Source organism: Pinus tabuliformis, chromosome 5_1 (genome assembly GCF_031772625.1).
Source record: "Pinus tabuliformis cultivar Carrire ecotype Pingquan chromosome 5_1, CPIR1, whole genome shotgun sequence".
Classification (NCBI taxonomy): Eukaryota; Viridiplantae; Streptophyta; class Pinopsida; order Pinales; family Pinaceae; genus Pinus; species Pinus tabuliformis.
In genome coordinates this window covers 17,393,627-17,407,322 of record NC_142305.1, presented here as the reverse complement: position 1 = coordinate 17,407,322, position 13,696 = coordinate 17,393,627, and the positions used below count along the sequence as shown (strand labels likewise).

Sequence of the window (13,696 nt, the reverse complement as noted above, 5' to 3'; positions counted from 1 at the left end):
GGGAAAAGGTGTTTAGATACACCTCATACATCTATCACTTGTTCTTATTTTATCAGCCTGACAGTTTCCCTATTCCTCTCAAGAAGCTTAATGCTCAGGGAAACCCGAGGTCTGTGGTATTTTGGACTTCAGTTTTTCATCACACCTCCTGTTCACCATACACCTACTGTGAATTCATAGACCTTTTCATCCTTCCAGCTATGACCTTGTTATTTGGTGTCCCTCCTCCAAGATTGACCGATGAGATGCAAAGAATACTCCAGCTCTCAAAGGCCTACAGCATTGGTGATTGGTACTTTTACCAACACCATACAATGATCAGAATATATGGCTGTGAGTTGGACCCTTATAGGCTGCCAAGATTTGTCCCTATGAGACTCTTTGCCTTGGAGTATTTCAGGAAGTTTGGAAATGCAGACTAGGTCCATTTCCACAGTAAAAACAAGAAGGTGCAACTAAAGGTCAGGAACCAGCTAGGCCCATTTCTTTACAACAAAAGGGAGGAGGGATGGAAGGAAGCAGATAGGATCCTAGAGACCCTCCAATTAGAAACCAGTTTCCGCTGGGTACCTTATGACCCTAATCATTTCATTTCTCTCAGGAGGGTAAAACATAAATTGGGTGGCTATGCTCACATCAGATTGCCTCATATTGAGAAATATGCCAATTTATTAAGTTGGAAAGAGGGCACTCTAGAGGAGGCAATCACTAGAGAGAAAATGCTACAAAGAGAGGCAAAGAATATTGAGAAAGAGGCTGACTTGGAAACTTGTGGGCAGGTTTCCTCTTCCTATCAAAGGCAACTTGGAGCAGCTGCTTCATCCTCTACAGCCCACCAGCAAGCAGCTAGAACTGATCATCAGGTATCAGACAAGGGTAAAGAAAAGCAGATGGAGCAGGAGCAACCACCCCCTACAGCAGAACAACAACAAGAGCAGCCAATGCAGCAAGAAGAAACAGCTGAGGCCCCAAAATCCAAAGAGCAGCAGGCTCAAGAAACTGTGCCTCCTAGGCAGGAAACGACAGTGGAGGCCTCGGTGCTCCAAACTCCACAGAATGAAGAAAGAAACCGAAAGAGGGATAGAGAGCAGGAGACTCCCCTCACCACATCCACAACTCAAGGGGAGAAAAGGCAGAGGATAAATCCCCTTTCAGAAGAAGAGATGCCTATTGGGCAATCCTTGGGCATGGGCCCACCAAGCATGGAGGCATCTGCCAGTTCCTTTCAGTAGGAACAAGAAAGAATAATCGGAGGAGATGTCAGCTCCTCAAGTCAGCAAAGGAGAGCTGAAACAGGCATCAAGCAACAAGTCATTGACATAAAAAAGAGAAATGAGCCACTAAGGCTCCAACTCTATAATCAATTGCTTAAAATGGCCCCTACAAACCAGCAGAGGCTTATGTCAGCTTATGACATAACAGAGGGGAAAATGACCATGAGTCATTTCATGCCAACCATGCTGCAGCCACAGTCAACTGCAGACTATATAAGGACCAACCTTGAGGTTCTTGCAAAAGACATCCAGCCTATGGATCAAATAGAACTTCACAAGCAAACGGGTGAGATGGTCTATTCGACGCTGGCAGACAAGACATTCTTGGCACATAGGTTAGAAAATAGCCTAAACAATACAAATGCCCAACTTGAGTTGGAGAAGGCATCCTCTCAGGCCAAAGACAATAGGATCAGGTCTTTGGAGGATATAATCATAGAGCTTGGGCATGACCCAAAGGACCCTAAAGCTATAAAGGAGCTGCTAAAGATAAGAGATTCATACATTGCAGCTTTAAGAAAGATGATAAAGATCCCAACAACCCTTCACCCTCAAACAGAAGAGGTTGCCCAGCGAAGGCAGGACCAAGATGTAGCAGCCATGCTGGTATCACTCCATAAACAACTTGTCCAGACAGAGGGAAAATTGGTAGAAACAGAGGCTGCATTGCAGGCAGCCCTACAACACAAAGAAGGAGGCCAAATATCTCAGCCCCCTCAGCAAGTAATCAACCTTGAGGACCCCCCTCAAATTGTCCCTCCTCCTACAGTACAGACAATTGAGACAGCTCCATCAACATCAGCACCAGCACCAACATCAGAGCAGGCTCCAAGCCTGGACATGCAGAAGTTGATGAATGAAATTCAAGTCCTAGAAGCCCAGATGGCAGAGCTGAATGAAGCCAAGGAAAAGCTAGCTACTCTTAATGAAAAATATGACAAATCCAAACAGAGTGTAGCTGAAAAAGGAAGAGAAATAAAAGCTCTTAAGGAGAAGATAAAGGAGCTGGAGAAAGAGCTCACTCTTGACAAAGTGGTGGCTGAGGTCAAAAGAGTTTTATGGGCCAACATTGGCCAATCTATAACAGATCAATGGCAGTATATAGAGACTATTCATGAGCATATGGAGCTCATAGGCAAAGCACACAAGGAAGTCCAAAGAGCAAGGGCATCTCTAGGCAATATGCCTGAGATAGCCAACAGAATGATTAATGTTCTCAATAACCGCACAGGTCCTCAGCTAGCAGCAATAGGGATCCCCAATAGAACTGAAACCATCTTGATGATAAAGAGGATCCTCACATTGAGAAGCCTGGTGCAAACATTGGATAGAAGAGGCCAAGAAATGCAGAGATAAGTAAACAAATTCATGGATAAGTTTGCAGCATTAAAGAGCAGAGGCCTTCCCAGCTTACTGAACAGCGTAGGAAGGCTACTATCACATGAAAATTATGCAAAGAGGGTGAATACTTTTGCCACCAATCAGATCACTACAGGACCAAGTACCTCAAAGGAAACAGGGCCAACATCCGGGCAAAGTCTCTATGACAGAGTAGAGAACTTATTTTTTATCATGAATGAGATCAGACATTTGTTTGAAGTGCCTCCCAATTTCTATAAATATACAGAGGCAGAAGAAACATTAGGTGCAATTTTGAGGCATCAGTTGCCTACACAGGAGTGGTGGACCAGCATGATACAGACATTGCTATGAACAAACAGGTTTGCACCAAGTTTTTGCATTGGAAACAAGTCATTGTGTTCAGACAGTGGACACATCCACTATGACAGTAAAAGAGTGGACTGAGCCAACTCAGCAAACCAATTCGGCCACTAAGAGCAAAATTGACAAATACAGATGACAGGGCCGAGAAAGCTACAGCTCGACAGAACATTAAAAGCGTATCATTCAGTATCAACGCAGAAGCACTCAACCGACTCAGTGGCCTCCAAAGGTCAAAAAGATCTCTGACAGAACTGAAAATCCATTTATTGTATATTTAGAGTAGCAATAACTCTTTTATCTGCTGTTCTGAAAGTTGGTGAACGCATTTATTGAGTAATTGACTCAGCGTTTAGATATTTTGTAAAACTTATTGTATATATATCCCCTCGCATAAGTTTGCAGAGGTTGTTGATTTTCTATTCAAGAGAGCCTATGTTGTAAATTTTCAGAGTTTTAATACAAAGAGCTAATGGAATTTCCAAAGTTCTGCGTTGTCTGATGCGTTATGGTGTGTTTGCTGAATGCTACAGGATTCCTGCGTATTTCATGGAACAATAAGTTTTCTTTAACCTCTTCGTTATGTTTGTTATCTCCTTCATAATCCATTCATGTTCTATGTTTCACAATTTAATGGCAAAGAAAAAGAATAGTTTCAGGATTTATTCTTAGAATACCCTGAACTCAATCTATGCTGCTATGAATGTTTTCCTCAGTTATAGTTATAAGAGTGTGATTCTTAATTGTTGCACCTTCAGACTGTACCTTTCACAGTGATTGTTGTTCAGGAATTCAAACCTGCTCCTGAGCAATACATCTCTTTTTCACATCACCAGCTTAGTGGAAAATTCTTAATTGCCTTCCACTGGTTAAACATACTTCATCATCTCAATTTCAAGTTTGTTTCATGAAATATTTAAATGGCCCTGCAGTTTCAACAATCCCACTCAACACTTCAAACAATCTGTAACCTCAGACTCCATTGCCCAATGGACTAAAACTGTCTGAAGATATCATCTCAGGTACTGAAAGACATCATTCAACCAAAATATAAAACCATAACCCACACCTCATAGCTAGCCTAATATCCCCTAGAACATAGTGAAAAATCATAAGAGAGAGCCCTCTCTGATTACAGGTTGGCTAGAACCTATAATCCAAAGCTTGGTTAGTGGTTACCCCGGCCGTATTCCCTCAGGAGTCAAAGGGAACAACCTGGGTGATAACAGGTCCACATCTTCGTGCTCCCGTTCCCGCCAAATGAGCATTGTGTATATCCTACATTGAAAAAATGGCGGATTAGAACATTTTAGTTCAAAAATTTTTGGGCGGAAATGAAAAAATTGAAGTTTTAAAACCTATTTCGCGAGGTCTGCACCCTCCAGTTAGGGACAGTGGATAGGTATACACTCTGCCCAAGCAGCAGGTGCGGGCTCTTGGCTCTTTCCTTTGTAGGAAAAAGTCGGGGTCTGTAGGTTTCACATGTTGCGCCTGCGGACCCCTGCGAGCGGTCTTTTCAACTAATTTTTCTCTAAAAAATCAAAATGGAAGCCTAAAAACAAAATTCAAATGGTTGAAATGCAAGATTAAAGTGATGTGCATTACCTGGAGGTGACGATTTTTGATTCCAATGGATGGATTTTCCACAATCTTCACAGGAATTTTCTTACCCAAAAGCTCTATTTTCTCACTTTGAAGTCAAATGGTAAAAATGAATTTACAAAAGCCCTTTTTATAAGCTTTTTTGAATAAATGAATTTTTAATTTGTTTATTTTTCACTTTAAAAAGGTAACTTTTTGATGCATTTTTATTTATTTTAAATAGGTACGAGTAATGTTTGAGTTTTTTGTGCAGAATATTGGATTTTTTAGGCAAAATTGATCATTTTCAACAAAAAACATTAGAGTCCTCTTTAAGCTCTTTTATGACTCGTAAAATATGAAAAGATTGCCAAGTTTTTCTTTTTAATCTCGTTAAAACGGAATTAAAAGGACGGTCCACTTACAGCTCTTTTCTGACCGTATAAACATGAAAAGATTGCTGGGCTTTTGTCGTTTCAAGTTCGATATTGGTTATAAAACGACGAGTTCTTGATCGTTTTTCTACCTTTTCCGATCAAAGACACTAATTATGAAAAGTATTCCTTGATCGTAATGGTCAAGCAGATCTCTCAAGTATTATTTTATACTTTTTCGGGCTTGGGAGACACAAATTTATGAAAAAGGACAACCATGGAGTTTTCTTAAGTTTTTCTTCTAACTCCCTAAAATTGAAAAACGCTGAGTTTCTCCTATACTAGACTCGTTAAAATGTAACAGTAAAGGACCTGTTCAATTTCAAATAGGAACGGACCACTCCTTAGGGTTCGAATTTTAAACTAAGTTGGACTCATCCGAAGGATGAGTTTATAAGCAAGCAAATGTTATCCTCCTCAAGCTTGTCAAAAATAAAGAGGTACTTGCCAGAAATGGTGGGGGAAAAGAGAGAAAATGAACCTCTTTGTTATACTTTGTGTCTTAGAAAAGAATTCAACCACTCTTGAACATGACACTTTTTGTCCACCTAGGTTGGGAAATCCTTTGCCTAACAGTTAATCAAACCATATTGAAAGTCTTCAGCTGGTTTCTGGGTATTAGCCTTGGGTCAATTGTCACCAAACCATCTGCAGGGTCATTGTGTGTTCAAGAGGTCAGTTCAAATAAACCATTCATCTGCAAAATATTTGTCATCCATCTTGACCATCCTTGAGTTAGTCCTTGCCAAATATATTTCTTCAAACTTGATCTATGATTTTGTGTTGTGGGCTTGCCTACGACAGATCGCTTTCTATCAAGTTCAGCTCATTATCTAGAAAGATGTTCTAGAAATCGTCAGTACCTTGGAATCTGCATGCCTCAATGGCAGGTTTCTCGCCTTCGACGACAAGTTGCATCATTGACCTTCAATCAAAGGATTCTATGACATGTTCGACATCAGCTCATCTATTCACATTTCATGGATTGCACTGAGTACTTTGAGAGCCATTGACATTACTGGTGGTTTCTCTCACACTTGTTAACAATTCACATCATTGATTGGTAATTAAGTGGTTTCTACCATGTTCGACTTCGATACATTCATTCACATGGATAGAATCGTACTAGTTCAGGAAGCAGAAATCAAGACCCTAGATCTAGTTTCCACCATCCAGGCTACAAGGAATTTTGTTATTCATTATACAGTGGACTATTCATAAATAGATGGATGCGCCCATACTGTGTCTACATATGTCTATACTTGTGATGTATTACAAAATCATTCCTATATCAGAGCAGTTTAGTTAGTTCTTTAGTCAATTTTGATATGAGTATGGGAATGCCTACCTCAGCGATGATATGTTCACATATATATATATTTTGTATTGAATGTTTTTACAGGTTCTGACCAAGCTGTCCACAGGATGATCCTTGAAATGATAAAGTACTTCACTCTTCTTAGATGACAAATGTTATCCTCATCTATTACAAACTTCGCACTTTAGGGGGCAATCTATTGCACAAAATATTGTCACCATGACATTCTGCAATCAGTGTGAGTCTATCACCACTCACTTTCCTCCTTTGCAAGTCTTAAACCTCAGCTCTTCATGTCAAGCCTTGAAAAATAAGAGAAAGCCCTTAAAAATCTCTAAAACTCTGGTTCTGCACTTTCTCTTAGCATTACCTTCGGTCTCGCACCTATTGGTCATGTCTCCTACGTACTTGACTGCTTTGTTTCTATGTAATGGGTGCAAACCCCTGTAAAAGTAAAAAAGGTGCAAATACATTCTTTAAAACTCACTTTGGGTTATTTCTTAAAGCTTCTAGAGGGAATCTTGAGGTGGCAAGTTCGCTCATTTAAGGTGCATGCATCCCATACCTAAAGGAGCTAACCCCTTGATGTGAGGAGCTTATCCCTTTGAAGGAGGACTCTATCCCTTCATAGGTGGACCTGTAACCTCCTTCCTTTGCACTATAAAATGAGGCATTGGGCTGGTTATTGAGGAGGTTAAAAGTTGAATATTTTTTAGGGTAAATTCTGTTGGAATTTAGTCTTCCTAATTGAGCTTGAGAGGAGAGATTACATACCTTTTTGATCTCATTGGGAAGAGTATGAGGCTTGTCAAAGTAGAGGAGATTCTTGCTTGGACCCTGGGAGGAACTTGTATAACATCAAGGCACCAAAGGTTGTAATGTTCTTCTTATTTTCAAAGTTAATACAATCAAGTTTATTTTTCTCAATAAGCTGTCTTTTATGGTTTATTTCATGGATTCCTTGATCACCATGATGAATATGATTTATTATATTAACTATGCAGGTGTTATTTGATGTGTGCTTGTTTGTGATTGCAGGTTCTTAAAAGGAAACTTGTTCGGACGGTCGAAGCGTGGTTGCCACAAACTAGCGTTGGACTTAAGGTAGGGTCTAAAACACCTCTTGGTTTTTATTTATAAATCGAAATATATTTAGAGAAAGGTAGATTTGATTGTTCTTCTTGTCGCTAGATATCTGTTGATACTAGGGAGATCGGTCTTGTCCGCAAGAACGATGTATCCGGCTGACAAAAACCAGCTCACAAAAAGATAGAAAAGAGAGATCAACACCTTAGAATTCAGCCTCTTCAAGGGGGCAACCTCCTTTACATTACACAAATAAGAAATTCTTGGATGATTCAAATGACAAAACCTCCTTTCTATATATAGGAGTCTAAGGAGTCACAATATAACCCAACCAACCTAATAGTAATAATATAAAGCCACAAAAATAACAATAGACGGATTCTATGGGGCACAGTAATAACAATATGGGGACAATAGGGGCACAACAATATTAATAAGGGATACAACTACAATAGTAATGGGGTAATCACTAGTATTATAGGGACCCAACAGGAAGAATGACACATGCCACTTTTTTCATCCTCCCTCTAATATACATCCTTTTAAAATATTTTTCTAAAATCATTAATCATCTGAATTCCAAAACAACAGATGAATTTGAGGATGGCATATCTATCAAAGAGATTGTTATGGATAAGCATGGAATATTCGGTCTGTTATTGAATGCAACGATCACTGAACTTATCATTTCAACAATGGCATTCTCCTATAGGAGTTGGGCATAAGTAAGTTTTTTGAAACAAGGCAAGGATAGAAATATGTAAATACCACATTTTTTAAGCAAATAATTATAATACACATCGGTAGGCATAAGTGTAAAATAAATGGCTTACCTTCCTTGAAGCAACTGAAGATACAATAAAATCATAGACTCAGACTAATTACCCTCTAGCTATAATTTACTTGTGACAGAAAGACTGAACAAGGTACTAAATGCATTTGTCAATTAGATCCTTCCCATTTAAATTACTGTCATTAACAGAAAATTATTTAAAGACACAAGAAACAAAAAAAAAATACATTGTCAATGTTCATTGAACTACAATTGCATTTATAAGCATATGCAATTTCATTTATAAGCATTGGTAGAAAACACTAAGAATATTTTTTGCATTAAAAGATTGCCATTTACATTGAGTTCATTCTTTTGTCATTTTTTGTCCACTTTTTGTTATTTCAGAGGATAATATTTTAGGGAAAGGGACTAGACTTCAAGCTGCATGTCATCTGTCAAATAAAGGTTGAAAGTTATGCCTATCATTCATGAAAATTCCATGTAAAATAATTCATTGAAAAAAGGTTTGGGCTTCCCATCAACCTTCTTGATGTTATTTTCTATGTTTGAGTAAGCCTTGTGTGTGGAAGCAAGAGGAGATCATTGTGACTGACATGTATATGTTCAATTGGAAATCAAGCATGTGGATTTAAAATAAACAAAAGAGTGATTTCTATGTAAACTGTTCCCTCGATCCATAACAACTAGTAAGATTGTCATTCCACTGGCCATCATTAGCTACTGTATATGTTAAAGGCACCGTGACCATTATGAATGTGGAATTGGTTAGTACGAATGGCCTCTTCTTTAGTACTTATTTCAGTGTCGTGATTGTCATAATAGCCTCTGATAACACATATATATTATGATCATTGTACTCCAAGATATCATTATATGGAACTACACTAGCAACCATGGTTTTGTTACCTAACGGTCTGTCTATTCCATAAGAATTTATTTTGTAAGGGGGATCATCCCATCTGATGGTGTTTGCATTGCTACTAAGGAACAATCTGTCTATGCATATTTTTGTGGGCAATCCCCTTACTTTGGCAAGGAACATGTGATCCCACTATAGAAGTTGGAAACTTCATTCATATCAAGAAAAAGGCCATCAAATTCAATTGTCTCATGAAACTCAAAGATTTCTTTTGTATAAAATTATTGTGTATTGGGATAGAGAAAATATGGAAAGGCCCTAGCCACACTTGTGCCAAATATGATACACCTTATTGTTTAACAAAAATGTCATCTTGTATCCCTCTTTAAAAAGTCATGTGTGCTTCATTTAAGCTTATTCGTGCACAATTAAGCGAATGATTTATATGTTCAATTCTTTTTCCTTTCTATATGTTAGTTTTCTCCAATTTTAGGACAATAACAAATTGAATTGTATCTAGATCAATAATGATAAAATATTTATGCCCATTAGTATGGATTCGTTCAACAAAATTTTGCATTTCCATTTCAGGGAAATTCACAGGATCTAGAGTAAAATCTTCAAAGTCATCCATATAATCAATGTTTGTCCAAATCGTTTATAAAGGAATTTTTGCTAATGCATATCCATCTACAACTATTATGCAACCAACTCACAAAATAGAAGAAAAGATAGATAAACAACTTCAAAATAAACCTCTTCGAGGGGGCAACCTCCTTTACATTACAAAAATGAATAATTCTTGGATGATACAAATGACAAAATATCCTTTCTATATATAGGAGTCTAAGGGGTCACAATATAATCAAACCCGGCATAGCAATAATAATATAAGTGCACAACAATAAAAATAGCGGGCTTTTATGGGCACAATAATAAAAATATGGGGACAATAGGGGTACAACAATAACATAAAGGGCTACAATGACAATAGTAATGAGGGAATCACTAGTATTATAGGGACCTAACATGCCCCTCTCCCTAAAGAAGGTGTTGTCCTCAAGTCTTGAGTAGTTCTGGATACTTCTGTATAAAATTCCCATCCTCCCATGTGGAATCTTCAACGGGAAAGTTATTCCACTTGATGAGATACTCTGAAATTGATCGATTTCATTGCTATCAAGTTCATGTTTCTGTGACTGCTTCAGGCTCCAATATGATTTTTCCTTCCTCATCAATTCTTGGAAATATGGTTTGAGCTAGGAGCTTATCACCTATAACCTTATTTAAGCATGAAACATGGAAAACTAGGTGCACCCGGGAAGGTTCAAGAAGCTCCAATTTGTATGCCATAATAATGTTGAAGCCTCGAAAATCAGGTCTACAACAAGGGGGATACCCACCCAGTCCGGATCTTGGTTAGCAACTCCTTTTCTGTTTGGTATAGTGGGTCCGACTGGGGATATGGGACTAGTTTCCCAATATATGTGTGTGTGTGTTGAGAATTGATATTTCTTTCCTAATGATTCCTAAGTAAAATGATTTTTATTCTAAATCTAATCTAACAACATGCAATTGTATTCTAATAAATAGAAATATCTAATTCTAAACTAACCCGGGATGTAATCTTTTTATTATGCGATATAAAATGATTTCAAACAACAGTTGGTAATAAAGATCATTCAACTGCTATGAGAAAAGAATTCAATCAAGATAAACCATTTCATATAAAAAGTTAGATGAAACAGTTGTGAAAAACATATTGCATAATAATTACTCATATATTAAGCATAAATAAATAACTATCACCGTACAAAAGTGCGAAATGATAACTCAAGCATTTAAGCATTCATATATGTTGGCATTATGTTTCAGGAATGGCTATATATGTTACAGATGTTGTACTTGATGGCAACTCCCATGACAAGGCTCTCTTTTTATTAAAAAATAAGAAGGACGCAGGAAATCAGTTCAGAAGGTGCGTACCCGCAGGTACACCTTGCAGGGACCGCGTGCAGAGACGCAGGCCAGCCATTCAGGAGGTGCGTCCACCCAGTGCACACATTTCAAGGTAGAGAAAAGCTCACGTGGGGGTTTCTTGTGTTTTACTCTTGGTATCTAGCCGACGGTATTGTGTTATTATGGTGTCGGCTCGTGGTATTGTTCCATGTTTTGAGGAGGAGCTTGCCTATATAAAGCAAAGGAGATCATTTGGATTTTGTATGTCTTTGGTTGAATATCTTATGAGGTGAGATCTGGTCTAGATCTAAAAGGCGAATCTACTGAAGGACTGAGATCTCTTTGGCGCAAGATCAGATCTGTAGATCTGACTGTTTGGGTTACACTTAAAGTCTTGAAATCATTCATACCCGAAAGGACGCAGGTACAGTGAAAGGAAAGTGCGCCGGGACGCAGTGCAGTAGAAGGATACCTGCGTGGCGACGCAGGGTAGACGAAGTTCAGGTGCGCCTGGGACGCAGTTCAGTATCTGGAGATCTGCGTGGGGACGCAGGGCGACCAAGGTTCAGGTGCGTCCCTGAAGCAACAGGATGCGGCACGATAGTGTCTTTGGGCGTGTCTCTACAGCAACAGGACGCGGCGCGATAGTGTTTTGGGTGCGTCCCTGAAGCAACAGGACGCAGACCAGTTGAAGGAACAGTGCGTGGGCACGCAGTGCAGCAGAAGGATCTCTGCGGGTGGTCGCAGGAAAGCAGAAGGTGAACTGCGTCTATACGCAGGTCACAGAAGGGAAAGTTGTGTCTCTGTATTAAGATGTTCTGTTGATTGAATTTCTCTGTTGATAAGGTGTTCTGGGTTAGTTCTGTTATTGCTGATCTGATAACTGTAGTGGACTGTAACTAATATGTACTTGGTGACCATTTGATCCTTGTATGAAAAGAAGTAGGGGGTTGTAGCTCCCTTCCAGGAGAGACTGGAAAACGAGAGAGAGTTGTAGCTCTCTGCAAGTTGCAGCCTGCGTACTGGTAAAGGACTGCACCAGTACAAAATCATTGTAAAAGGAGTTTCTAATTTGAAAGAAGATAGAGACATATTGCAGTAGGTGGTTTTCACCCACATTGGGTTTCCACCTTACATCTTGTGTTCTTTGGTGTGACTATCTGTTTTCTTTGTTCATGCTCATTATTTTATGGTACTGACATGCAAAAATAATTCAAAGATCAAATAAGGAAGATTTATTAATTGCTAGATAATACTGATTCACCCCCCCCTCTCAGTATTATTTCCAACAATTGGTATCAGAGCAGGTCCTTCAGAGAAGCTTGATCGCTTGAAGGTAGATCGTTCATCATGAGCAACTACGAGAGAGAAGCATCAATCAGGCCACCAGTTTTTGATGGGACAAACTTCAATTATTGGAAGGTAAGAGTTACTGCATATCTTCAATCTCTTGGTACAGAAGTTTGGGACATTGTAGAAACAGGCTATGCTTTTCCTTCAGCTACTCCTACAGATCCAGCTGAGAAAAAGAAGTATGAAACAAATGCAAAAGCAGTCAGTACTCTGTTAGGATGTATATCCCAAACAGAATTCATGAAGGTAATGCACTACAAATCCGCAAAAGAAATATGGGACAAAATTGTCACAAGCTATGAAGGAGATGAACAGGTAAAGCGTGCTAAACTTCAAACTCTCAGGATTCAGTATGAGACTCTCAAGATGTATAATGATGAAAGTGTGGCTAACTATTTTCTTCGGGTAGATGAGATTGTTAATTGTATGAAAAATTTGGGTGAAGAAATAAGAGAGGCTATAGTAGTTGAAAAGGTTCTAAGATCTTTGTCTCCCAAGTTTGAATCTAAAGTATCCGCTATAGAAGAAAAGGAAAATCTACGAATTCTTACTATGTCTCAGCTACATGGAATTCTAACTGCTTATGAAATGAGAAAGGGAGGTCCTTCAGACAGAAGAGAAGCTGCTTTCAAGGCATCAGGCAAAGGAGATTATTATGAAGCAAGCCACGTCCCAGAAGAAGAGGAAGAAGAATCAAATTTTGTCAGAAATCTTCAAAGGGGTTCTGGAAGGTTCAGAGGTAAGTTACCTTTTAAATGCTTTGCTTGTGGAAGAGTAGGTCATTATGCTGCAAAATGCCCTTATAAGGATAAAGGAAAAGAACCTGCTAGATGGAACAAGAAACAGAACGCAAATAAGAAAAGCTACTACACTCATGAAGATAGTGATGGTCTATCAAACAGTGATGAAGATGAACAAGGTAATGAATATAAGTTGTTAATGGCATTTGAAGATGATGATTATATGGATGCTGTAGATGTGGATAACCTTTATGATGAAATTACTAGACTCAAGAGATGTATAGAAGAAAAGAACATGATCATTGATACTCTACAATTTCAAATTGATGAAAAGGAAAAACATCTTGAAAAATTAGAAGGTGAAATTGTTGGTCTTAGAAAAGAGATTGAGAAAACAAAAGCTATTAATCTCAAATTTGTCAAAGGATCTGAAACTTTGGATGAGATTATCAATGTGCAGCGATCTCCTCTAAACAAGACAGGTCTGGGCTATAATGGAGAAACTTCTCAAGCATCCACCTCAAAAAGTTATCTTGATGCAGCAAGAAGAAATGAGCAAAAGCAAAATGAAGAT

The 13,696-nt window shown here is 38.7% G+C and overlaps 1 pseudogene; it reads right to left on the bottom strand.

The window, feature by feature from the left end:
- Nucleotides 1-13,696, bottom strand: part of LOC149163308 (putative alpha-glucosidase Os06g0675700) — a 93,145-nt pseudogene that overhangs the window by 63,940 nt on the left and 15,509 nt on the right.